Raw genomic sequence first — 12,933 nt, 5'->3', positions numbered from 1 at the left:
AAAGAATGTGTGTTAGGAAATGGCCCATGTTCTTTTTTTAAAAATTTTTTCCCATGTTCTTAAAGTTGCTTGTGTATCAATATTGCAATATTTTGCTTCTAAAATGATAGAAAGGGGTGTAATTTCAAATCTAAATTTGGTCATTGCTTAACTGCATCATCTGTTTAGCCTTCCTCACTCTGATCATGTGACAAAATCACATGACCTTAAACTCTCCAGCTTCCTGTCCTAACCTTGTGATGATCTGACAGGCTAGCTTGTTTATTATTTGTTTAAAACAAACGAACACCCTCACCACCCCAAATCCCTACCATTTTAATCTCTTTCTTTCCAAAGTTTGGTTCTCTTTCATGCTACAGGTTAAAGCCAAAATATTAAGAATTATTTGGAATCTAAGTATGTAGTTCACAGACAGAGTGCTTTCTGACAGCTTAGGGTTTTGGGTTCTATCCCTAGCACTACTAAACCAAAGAATTAATGACATATGCCATACTTGTTTGGTGTATCCCTGAAAAGCCAAAGTTAATATCAACACAGCTTGATACAGAAAGAAAAAAAAAATCCTCCCTTAACGGTGAAACTGACTTGCCTAATTAAAATCTGTTTACCGTTTCTGAAAGGAAATAAAAGCAAACTCATTCCTCTCACAGCCCATCTCCTAATAACCTAACAACTGTTTATCTAGCGACTCCTTGCTTTCGGCTCGTTCTTCTGTGAATATATTTGATCTTCTCCATGTATGAGCTTTTGCTTATCTATCACGTAATTTATATGTACAAAATGGCATTTGGATTCTTCTGGTGCATTAGTGCCAGGAGTGCCAATAAAAGAGCCACACTGTGCCCTGCTATTCCCAATTTTTTTTATGTACTGGTGTGTGTAGCGTTCATATTAGCAGATGGAACAATGGACTGTACCATTAAATTAGCACAATTTTGCAGCATTGCCTGGCAGAAGCTCACACTCAATCCAAGAGGTTATTCAACCCTATCCACTATGATTACTCTATAAATATTTGCCCAAGCTCAGCACCAGCCATTAGATCACTAATCACACACAGGTTTGCGATAGGGAAGACCCTGAGTGTCAGCAATTTGAGAAACAAAGCTAATTAGTTTTGATTTAGGGATGAGAAGAGTTAGTAAGTTGAAGGCAAATCCATTCCCGTAGTACAGTGTCTATTTAGAGCACACATGAATGTGAAAATTTATTATTGTTTGCATAGGGTTTTGAGAAGGAGTGGGAGAGCTTGCTGGGTGAGACATGCAGACACATGCGATGGTCTGTGGCAGTATTCAGCAGTGACTGGTGAGAGGACAGGCTGTGGGTGGCACTGAGACACACCACCTTAACAGTCCTACATTAAATAATTGCATGTCTAAGTAAACGGCAAGTCCCTGGCTTTATTGACTTCTTTTTTTGTGTGTGTTTGTTCTTAGGTTTATTTGAGACGGATTCTCAGGTAGCCTGGACTGTCCTGGAGCTCACTATGGCATCAAGGATGAGCTTGAAATTCTGCTTTTCTCGGCCTTACCTTCCAAGTGTTGGGCTGACAGGCATGCACCACCACACCAAGCTCTCCCATTTTCACTTCCTAACCTGGTCATTGTCCTGAAATTCCCACCATAAGGAATTTGGCGAGCAGCACTGGCCCTGACCCAGTAGTTTTGACTTGGGAGGAGGGTAGCAAAGGAGTCCACTACCAAGACCCTGTCACCGGTCATCTGTGACACTTGCGTATTCAAACGTCTGTGTGTTTTAAAAACTGTCTTAAATGACAATCCCAATGTAGTCCTCCTACCTCTGGTGTGGCACTGTGATTATTAATGTTGATTGCCAACTGGTCAGGATCTAGAATCACCACAGGACAAGGCTCTGGCATGCGTGGGAAGGCATATCCAGATTATCTAGATCAGGTTATGGGAGGAAGATGGCAGCGTCCCAGGGGCATGGAGAGGAGCAAGCTGTTTGAACTGAGCATCATTTGTCTCCAAACTGAAGATGTGATAGGCTCCAGATGTCATGCCATGTCTTCTCCTCGCTGTGGTGGTCTGTACTCTCAAACTCTGAGCCAAACAAAATATTTCCTTATGTTGCTTTTTCACAGGACTAGGGAAAACAGCTAATGTAATAAATAACAAACAATTTCATAAGCTGCACAAATTAGCACAACACCCTCATTCTAGGCTTTGAGAGGCAATGTCTTTCTATGGAATGCTGGTCAGTCTGATTAAGGGTGAAAATTAATACTTAATGAATCCAAAATTGTGCCAAATCTGTATCACCCTTTATCAATATACTCTGATTTAATTTGATAAAGCTTTTTAGTTCCATCTTAATGGTAAGATCGAATAAAATAAGCTCAATGAGCTCTGTAGTTAAAGGGTACTTGTGCTTGCAAATGATCCGGATTTGATTCCCAGCACCAACATGGTGGCTCATAATCTGGGATTCCAAGGACCACGTGGTGGCTCACAAGTTTGTGATTCCCAGCACCCACACTGTGGCTCTCAAGTCTGTGATTCCCAGCATCCACACAGTGGCTCACAAGTCTGTGATTCCAAAAACCCACGTGATGGCCACAATAGTCTGTAACTCCTGACCTAGACAATCTGAGGACTTCTGGCCTCTGTGGATATGTGCACACCTGGTGTACTTACATACATGTAGCCAAAACATCCATATACATATATGTACGATAAAATAAACAAAATTAAGAAAAGCAAAATGACTTCTATGAGGTCAGTTTACCCTGACTTTCCTGGAAGCCAGTTTTTTCCACTTACATTTGAAACCTTTAGTCAACTGTTGCCTTCCTCTGGGTCACTCTTCTGTGAAGTAAGAGGAGATGACATGAAAGAGCTTCTGAATTTCCTGGCTATATGTATGTATATACATATATATGTATGTATCTATGTTTGCATGTATTGAACTCCCTCTTTTCTGGAAATTGAACCTAGGGTCTCACACATGACAAGATTACCATAGATCCTACTTTGGGAACTACAGATTAGACAATGTGTATAGTTCATGTAAGTTTTTTTTTTAAATCTATGCCTCTTAGCTGATTTACTAATTTTACTAGCAAAAAGACATTTAATAGAAAAGACAGAGCATCTAGGATCTAGGGGGATAGCTCAATCTCAATGATAAAGTGCCTGTCTAGCATATGCTAGGCCCTAGATTCTATCCTCTGAACACACACACACACACAAACACACACACAAACACACACACACACACACGGGGTGGGGGAGAGGGAGAGGGAGAGTGACAAAGAGAGAGAGAAACAGAGAAATAAAGAAAACAAGAACAGGAAGAGAAGGAAGGGAAGGGAGATGAGAGAAGTTGGGCGGGGCAAAAAAGCCAGATAAGCTTGGAAAACTGAGGCCAAAAAAATTTCCTTGAACACCCTGAGCAAAGTAATTTAGAGAAAATAAGAAGTTAGCAAATGAGGAAGAGAAGTTGTGGTCAAAAGATATGATTGCATAATAATAATTATTATCAAGTCAAAAAAATAGAAGGATTTGTATGTGCTACCCATGTTTTTAGTTAATAAACTAATCATCACAATAACCTCATTAGATAAGTGTCATTCTTCTTGCTGCTTTACAGGGTGGGGAGACCTCTCTGAGACAGGCCCCTGAAGCTGCAGCATCTGCAGCAGCATTCCCTTGGGAAATGAGGCCAGTGAGGTTTTGGTGTCCTCTGAGATGTTGAATATATATGTTTTTTTTTTTCCTCTGAGTCGTATCATCAAGGCAGACATAGGATTAGCATCCAATGTGATATAGACAAAGGGTAAGTGTGGCAGTAGGTTTACCACATGAGAGCTGTCTGAATAGAGGTTGCAGGGTTCTGCGACCTCCTGTAGGGCAATTAATACAGCCACCATTTACTTATATTAAGTGGATCCCCCACAAGGGCGAATTTTGGTAATCTTTGTCTTGGTCCCCACTGCAGGGAAAACTACAAAGGCGGCCCCATTCATTCTAGTGGTTGTGACTGCTGAACAATGGCAGCCAGCATGGCCTTCCTCCCTAATAATATCCAGCCTTGGATTGGAATGGTAGGATTATGTCTCTCCAAAGAAGCCAGATGGAGCTCGTTGATGAATTCAGTGAGTGCCTGATGACCCTCAGGGGGCAAGGAAATGATCTCATAAGGTTGTCTTCCTTTTAGGAAATCATATATCACATCTAGTCTCCAAGTCTCTACAGACAGCCAGTATCTTTTGTAACCTCCATAAAGTGAGAGGCTCAGGCAGGACTGATTAGGGTCCATTTACTTTGGCTCCAGTGAGTGTTAATTGGGATCCCAATATTTGAAGTGAGGGTACCTTTTGTATTTTGTTTGGGGCTATTTTAAAACCATATTGTTGGAGGATATCAACAATATGGTTTACCCAGGGAGCTAGCCCTGATTCCTCCAAATGCCCAATAATTACAACATCCATATAAACATGTAGAAGGGTATTATCTTTGTCAAAATAAGCAGAGAGAATACTATAAAAATATGCTTGGCAAAAGGCCAGACTATTGGCCATCTGTGGGAGAATAGCCCATTTCTATCTCTTGTCAGGTTGAGAGGAGTTAACTGTAGGAATAGAAAAGGTGAACTTTTCACAATCCTCCTCATGAAGACTAATTGAGAAGCAGTCATTTAGCTCCATTACAGTTAGGTAAAACTGGGAGCAGATTTCTAAGACCTAAGGTAAGCCCTTTTAAAGGGGTCCCTACTAGATCTGTACGGGCATTGTTTGCTCCTAGATCCTGTAATATTTTCCAGGTCCCATTAGGTTTTTGTATCCCAAACACAGGGCTGTTCCAGGGGCCCATCAAGGGCCTTATCTTTCCTTCTTTTAAGCAGATTTCTGGTCGTTTCTTTGATCATCTTAAGTTTAAGTTCAGGTAATGACCACTGATCCACCCATATTGACTTACCCTGGGAGCATTGGCCTCTACTTTTGGGTGTGAATCCAGGTGTCAGTGGTCTGCCTTTATGACACTTTGCTCACTTTTGTCATATAAAATGCTAGGTGGTCAATGGTAATAATGGCATCCATTTGTCCTAAGAAATCTTGTCCCAGGAGGTTTGCAAACAAACCTGGGAGGATCAGAGGCCTGAACTTTCCTTTGTCTCCATCTGGACCCACCCAAGAGCATTTTCATTTTCTCCTGGCAAGCATGGAGCCTTCTTAATTGTCCCTTTCCCCTTTTCCATTTTATCATTTCCAGGGTGGCTGAGGGCATAAGGAGGTGGCCACTTCTTGTCACAGATATTATCTACTTTCCTTTTTGTCTTTGCTTCTGCCTGCCTTATTCCTTCTTCCTGAGACCACTCTTCAGTAAATTGCAGCCATTTTTGATCTTCCCCCTTGTCTGTCTTCTTTTCTCCCATTCTTTTGGTTAATTGGTTATTTTTGGATTCTTTAGACCTCTCCCTGTCTCTAACCTTTTCCTTACCTGCCTTGGAGGGGAGGCAGAGCAGTGGGGGTAAAAACATGCCTTAAAGGCTATAATAGTTCAATAGAATCCCAATGGTGTAGGTCTATCAAATTGTTTTTCCTTTTCTCTGGCCAGAGTCTCCACCTGTGTTGAAATAGAAGTGGCGGGGCTGCATTCCTGGCACCCAGCCGCCCGCACGGCTGGCTTATGCCCCGAAATAATTACACAGAAACTGTATTCTTTTAAACACTGCCTGGCCCATTAGTTTCAGCCTCTTAACCCATTTCTAATAATCTATGTAGCACCACGAGGTGCGCTTACCAGGAAAGATCTTAACCTGCTTCTGTCTGGAGTGGGAGAACCATGGCGACTCACTGACTCGGCTTCTTTCTCCCAGCATTCTGTTCTGTTTACTCTGCCTACCTAATTTTATGTCCTATTAAAGGGCCAAGGCAGTATCTTTATTTAACCAATGAAATCAACACAAAACAGAAGACTCCCACATCACACCTGGTTCCACATGTCTTATGAGAAAAGATTTCCAGTGGGTACCAGGGGGCCAGGGTAATTATATCCTCCCATATCTGCTTTGCATTGTGGTCTGACAAGTCCAGGCCTCTGGGAGTAGCTTATACCTCAGTGCCTTAAGTGCTGGGTCATTTTTTTTTCATTTTTTTTATTTTATTGAGGCCGGTAGTGGTGGCGCATGCCGGTAGGATTTGCTGAAGGAGGCAGAGGCAGGAGGATCACGAGTTCGAGGCCAGCCTGTGCTGGGTCATTTTTGTGTGAAGTTGTGTTACCCATCATGGGGTCCCACTCACCTTGATTGACTACTTTGCCCTGGGACCAGTCACCCCAACCTCATTAGCCTTATTCCTCATGGAAAGGTGAGTGTGCTATCCTCCTGTTCCACAGCCCCACAATGCAGGACAATAATATGCAATAGGGAGTCAAGTCAAAGCAGGAACTCAGTTTATTATTGTGAGCATCAGCTTATATAAGTTAATTGACATCATGCGAGGTGGGGATATCTCCAGCCAATGAGAGACAGCCAAGCCCTCTCTCTGGCTGGAGGGGTGTCTACCTAGATTTTGATGTCTCATCCCCGCTCAGTAGCCTTAAGACTTTTCTTCAAACTCAAGCCAGGCTTTTCTCTGTCCTACAGGCCTTGAGGTACAGGCCCTGAGATAATTCTAGCCCAAGACCCTACACTCTCATCTCTTTCCCCACTTCAACCTCTTTTCTCATTGTTCTCCTTTCGTTGGGACTTTTTTGTTGTTGTTTCAATCTCTGTTAGTCTACTTAAGTTATTGATTTCTTATTGATTTAATTTTGGTGGTCTGGATATATCTAGACATTCATTAATTTCTTTTAGGTTTTCAAACTTAATGTGGTATGGGTTTTTTAAATATTCCCTTGTGATTTTTCTGTCTTTCTTTAGTATATAAGATTTTCTCATTTATTTCTAATTTCATTAGTTTTGGTGTCCTCTTTCGTTTGATTAATTCAGCTAAAGATCTCTTAATCTTGCTTATCTTTTCAAAGAACCAACTCTTAGATTACACACACACACACACACACACACACACACACACACACACACATATATATACATTGTTTTGGAGGGTTTGGCTTGAAATGCATCATTAAGTTATTTATTTGCATTCTTTCTGATTTTTAAACATAGGCATTGCTTGATTTAAATTTTCCTGTTAAACTGACCTTAGTGTATCCCAGAGGTTTGTGTTTGCTGTGTTTCCATTTTTGTTTATTCACGGGAATTTTTTATTTTCTTCTTTATTTCTTCTCTGATCCATTCAACACTCAGTAGCGTGTTGTTAATCTTCATAAGTTTGCTTAACTTCTGTAGATTCTTTTATTTTTTGTTATATTTTACATTATAGTCTGATAAGATAAATGGAGTTATTTCAATTTTTCCATTTTTTGCGATTTGCTTTATATCCAATACATGATCCATTTTAGAGAGACTTCCAAAGGATGTTTAATAGAGCATGCATTCTGTGGGATTTGAGTGCAATGTTCTACAGATATATATTAGGCTTATTTGATGCCCTTTAATAACCCTGTCTCTCTGCTTATCTTTTAGGCTGATAACCTATCTATTGGAGGAAGTGTGGTTTTAAGATCATGCACTAGAACTTGGTTGAGATTGATCTGTACCTTGAAGTCTAGTAGTACTATTTTTAAAAAATAAAATTGGGTTTGCCAGAATTTAATACTAATATGCTTAGGATTATAATATTGTCTTGGTTCATTGTTCTATTGATCATAATGATTTGTCTTCCTTTATCTTTTCTGTTTAATTTTGGTTTAAAATTTATTTCATCAGGTATTAAGATAGTGATGCCTGTGTTTTCTGGTCATATTTGCTTGGAATTTTTTTCCATCCTTAAAGAAAATTTAAAGTGCTGCTTGTTCTTGAAAGTGAGGTGCGTTTGTAGACAGAAAAGAGCTTAAAATTGCTTCTTAACCTAATTGATTACATGGCATATTTTGATTGGACACTTGATGGCACTAATATTCAAAGTCATTACTGAAAGGTGTATACTGATTGCTGTCATTTTGTTGTATTTTGTAGTCTCATTCTGTATATTAGTAATTATATCTTCATTTGTTTACTCTGGTTTCTTGACTGTACTTACTCCTCTCTACAGTTCAAGTACTGATTCTAGTATTTTCTGTAGTGTTGGTTTGGTAGACATTGCTTCTTTAGCCTGTTTATATCATGGTAAGTTTTTCTTTCTCCTTCAACCACAGCAGATTAGTTTTGCTGGGTCAATAGTCTAAGTTTGCACTTATAGTCTTTTAGAGCTTGAAGTTCAAAGTTCTCCTGACTTTAAAAGTTTCCATCACCAAATCAGTTATTCTGATGGATTGGCCTTTACTTGTGACTTGTGGGTTTTCTCTTACACTTCCATTTGTTTGTTTGTTCTATTTATCTAATATTCTAGCTATAGGATGATGTAGGGTGCTTCTCCAGACCTATCTATTTAGTGTTTTATGCGTCACATCTTGATGGAGGTGGGTCTTTATCTATCTGTTGCTTTCATTGGTTAACTAATAAAGAAAACTGCTTGGCCTGATAGGACAGAAAATTAGGTTGGCAGAGTAGACAGAACAGAATGCTTGGAGAAAGAAGCCGAGTCAGGCAGTCACTATGATTCTCCCACTCCAGACAGACGCAGGTTAAGATCTTTCCCGGTAAGCCAGCTCGTGGTGCTACACAGAATATTAGAAATGGGTTAGATCAATATGTAAGAGCTACCCAATAAGAAGCTGGAACTATTTGGCCAGGCAGTGTTCAAAAGAATACAGTTTCTGTGTAATTATTTTGGGTAAAGCTAGCCGTGCGGGTGGCCAGGTGCCAGGAATGTAGCCTGCCATGCCTATCACTACAACATCTGTATTGGTCACATCTATGCCATTGATCTGGAATTATAATTTCTTGTCAGTGTCTATAATTTATACATTTGGTCTCTCTCTCAAGTTCTTTCATATTCTTTTCATGTAATTTATTTATTTTTACTATTATTTATTTATTTATTAAAGATTTCTGTCTCCTCCCTGCCACCATCTCCCATTTTCCTCCCTCCCCCAATCTACTCCCCTTCTCTCACCAGCCCAAAGAGCAGTCAGGGTTCCCTGCCCTGTGGGGAGTCCAAGGACCTCCCACCTCCTTCCAGGTCTAGTAAGGTGAAGATCCAAACATCCTAGGCTCCCACAAAGCCAGTACATGCAGTAGGATCAAGACTTAGTGCCATTGTTCTTGACTTCTCAGCAGTCCTCCTTGTTCGCCATGTTCAGCGAGTCTGGTTTTATCCCATGCTTTTTCAGACCCAGTCCAGCTGGCCTTGGTGAGTTCCCGATAGAACATCCCCATTGTCTCAGTGTGTGGGTCCACCCCTCGGGATCCTGAGTTCCTTGCTCGTGCTCTCTCTTCTTCTGCATTTCTATGATTGATTGGTTCAATTCCTCTATTTTGTCTTTGGGTCTCATTGATTGGTTCAATTCCTCTATTTTGTCGTTGGGTCTCAGTTGTCTTCTGTGTGATCCAGATTTGACTGTGTTTCCAATATAGTTATCAATTTTATCAATTCCATTTTTTTTATTTTAGCTTGTGTGTTCTTCCTTATTTGTATCTTATTGAATTCACCTTTCCAATCCTGAATTTCATTCCTGTTTCATTGAGTGATTTGTTTGTGTTTTCTTGGATTTCAATCTGGGGTTTATTCCTGTTCCCTTTAAGTTCATTCATGTTTTTGTGACCTCTTTAAATTACACAAGTTCTTAATCATTTTAAAAATTGTTCTTTTAAATTCTGTGTTCTGAGGGTCTCCTAGGTAGTTCTCATTGTGGAACATTTCTATGGGGCTAGTGGCCTTTTGGGGGTTGTTGATTGCCTTGGTCTTTTCTATTATTTGTGTTTTTGTGATGGGAACTGGGCAAGTGGCATAATTTCATTGGTTGTGCATCTAATAAGAGAGTTTCTATCACACATATTTTGAGTGTGAGTCTCATTTTTCTTTTGCTGTGCAAACGTGATTGATTTGAGGCCAGGTAGGAGAAGTATGAAAGTTCTTTCAGTGTAGTCTTTGAGAGAGTTGGTGTTGAGTTTGGACTGGAGACAGTGGGGTGACTCCTGTTCGGTGGCAACTGGTGTATTGAAGGGGTGCTAAGTGATGACCCATTTTCTTGAGTGATGTTCAAGAAAGGTCTGGGTATGAAAGGGCAGTCTTGGTAAAGGCCAGGGACCAGGTGAAGTCATTAGGAAAGCATGCGAACACCTATTCTGTTTCTTTTTCTTAACAGCTACATGACACTTTGAAGTTATTTAAAGTCTGTTCTTCAATTTTATAGTCTTTAAGTAGAGGACGAGGCTTGTCTTCAAGTGTAATTTTGAGGCTCAAAATATCATAAGAAAAAACTTGGGGGAGAAAATGGATGTGTTTTAGAATTTGAAAGGCACTTGGGGTATAAAAATTATTTAAACCCATATTCTTGAGTGAGCTATCTTTGTCATTGCTTAAAATAAAAATGACATTTAATTTACATAAAATATATTGTCCCTTTCTATCAATGTTTGTAATTTGGTGTTGTAGTCTTAGGTCTGTGACACACTGGTAAACATGAGTATTTGATACATGAGAAAATTTTTAATTGAATATAAACATATAGCTCCATAAAAATCTTTCTTAGTTGATTGGAAAGGTTTTGAATGACATGAGTCAAACCAGGAGGTCTCAGTTTGGGGTGAATTATTCTCTACTCACTACAGAAATTCCTAATAATATTTAATAATCTCAGTACCTGTCACCCACCCCTTCCTAGCACAGAGGCCATTTCTCAGTTATTCTTGCAAATCTGTCCTGTTGCTATGATGTTTCTTTTTCTAGAAAGAAACAGACTTTCATTTTCAGGGCTGTCAAATGAGGAGCTTCCCGAGCACACACAGACTCCCTCTCTTATTGCACATCACAGAGCTCATGCCTCTAGCTTGGAAATAGAAGTCTTTGGTGTGAGCATTTGCCTGCTTGACAGCTCTGTTCTAAATTTTGAAACTTGCGGTGTGTAAAGTGCCTGTCTGACAATGCTATACCAGAGCTTACCGGTGCGAAGTAATTACTGTTCACGGTTCCTTAGCTGGAGTCAATAACTCCCTGCAAAACACAACATAATGCACAGATCTAAAGTTACTAAATCAAAACTGAGAAGAAGAATTTTAAACAAGTTTGGCAGAAGAAAAAAAATGGGCTCAATGAGATTTGCCAAGTGATTTCTCATTACCTATGGATGGATCTAATCTAAGAGGAGTTTTCTGATAAAAAAAAAAAAACTTGGTAATTTCTATTAGTACATTCCGGTAATAAGACAGTAATCAAAGAAACTGGCTGTTCCACAGGCAGTAAATGCTGTGCACTGCCTGTTTTCTGAATTTGAAATATTCTGTGAATTCAGTATTTGAAAGTCACCAGGACATCACTGAAGAGGTGATGTTTTGTAAAACACATATGTTTTACAAGTACATACATGCTCATACACCCATATAAACCATAAGTGTAAACTTTTTAACACTAAAGATGTATGTGTACATAAAGACTTACTTTAGTTACTCGTTTCAGTTTTATTTTTGGTGACTGAGATGGCAGGTTGCTTTCCCCCAATCCACATATAGGATCCACAAATCTGTAGAGCAGTAGGCCTTAGAAACGTCAATTTTTAATCCTGTAAATGGTGCTTATGTCTCGATGTCGCCCGAAGCCTTTGACAGGGAATCCTTGTGAGACTGGGTGGTGTTGCTGGATGGCTTGAACGAGAAGACGAATCTTCAAGAGGACCCTGTGGAATCGACCTTTAGCTTTTCCCCTTCTTCAAACAGCTACAGCCAGGCAGACACACAGGAACCACCAGGATTTCACAGACTCCCGTGTGACTGCTTCACTCTTTGCTCCTCTCTTTGATTTTGAAGCAGGGTCCAGGTGAAAGGAGCCAGGATAAATAAGCAGCAGCAATTGTCCCCAAAGCTCATTGCTACCTTCTGTAAAGACCAAAACTTTTAACTGCTGATTTTTGTGCTGTAATGTGGATCTGATGAAATGCACTGATTTTGAGTGTTTAGGTCGTCACCAAGCATGATCAATGTATTTGCCTGTGCAACAAATACTCTAATTTGCACCACTCCAGAAAGTTCTTTCTGTTCTGCAATGGGTCTGAATACTTGTATCTCCAAAATCTGTGTTGAAACCCAGTTGCCACTGTGGTGGTGCTGTACGGCTGGACCTATGGGAAGTGAATAAATTGGAATGGAGTTAGTGTCTTTATAGAAGAGGTTGGAGGGAACTGCCTTGGAAACTGAGTGAGGCTCTGTTCTACAGGCAGAGCACAGCTCTCCCTGGTACCAGATCTGCTTGGTATCATGACCTCAGACTTCTCAGTCTCCGAAAGTTCTGTTACCCATAACTCCATGATGGGCAGAGAAATTGGGCACTTAAAAGAAATCTCACACCGGCTCAGAATTGAGAGATACACGGTTATTTATTTGGGGGAAAACTTAAAAAACTAGGATTCTCTGATTGAACGGCAGATGGGATGAGACCCAAAAGCAATCTGACTAGCCAAGTGATGTAGGAGTGATTTCTTATTAATAAAGAAACTGCCTAGGCCCCTTGATAGGCCAACCCATAGGTGGGTGGAGTAAACAGAAGAGAATGCTGGGAGAAAGAAGCTTAGTCAGGAGTCGCCATGATTTGTTGAATTTAGGAGCGGCAGCGCTGCGTCCCCAGCACCCGGCCGCCCGCATGGCTAGTTTATACCCAGAAATAATTACACGGAAACTGTATTCTTTCAAACACTGCCTGGCCCGGCTAGGTCCAGTTTCTTATTGGCTAGCTCTTACATATTGTTCTAACCCATTTCTAATATTCTGTGTAGCCCATGAGCTGGCTTACCAGAGAGGATCTTAACCTGC

At 40.3% G+C, this 12,933-nt stretch overlaps 1 long non-coding RNA gene across 2 annotated transcripts in view; it reads right to left on the bottom strand.

Moving 5' to 3' along the window:
* Positions 1 to 2,088: 2,088 nt before the first annotated feature.
* The window catches only part of LOC126497290 (uncharacterized), a 23,457-nt gene continuing 12,612 nt past the window's right edge, over positions 2,089 to 12,933 (bottom strand). For both annotated transcript variants that reach the window (XR_007590557.1, XR_007590556.1), the window contains exons 3-5: positions 11,570 to 12,245; positions 11,075 to 11,125; positions 2,089 to 10,392 (exon numbers count right to left, since the gene is read on the bottom strand). This is a non-coding gene — a long non-coding RNA (uncharacterized lncRNA). The remainder of the gene's footprint in view (positions 10,393 to 11,074; positions 11,126 to 11,569; positions 12,246 to 12,933) is intronic.

Source organism: Alexandromys fortis, unplaced genomic scaffold (assembly GCF_014885135.2).
Source record: "Alexandromys fortis isolate MF-2015 unplaced genomic scaffold, M_Fortis_MF-2015_v1.1 scaffold_21, whole genome shotgun sequence".
Taxonomy (NCBI): Eukaryota; Metazoa; Chordata; class Mammalia; order Rodentia; family Cricetidae; genus Alexandromys; species Alexandromys fortis.
The sequence above is the reverse complement of the archived record's forward strand: the minus strand, read 5'-3'. Positions and strand labels throughout refer to the sequence as shown.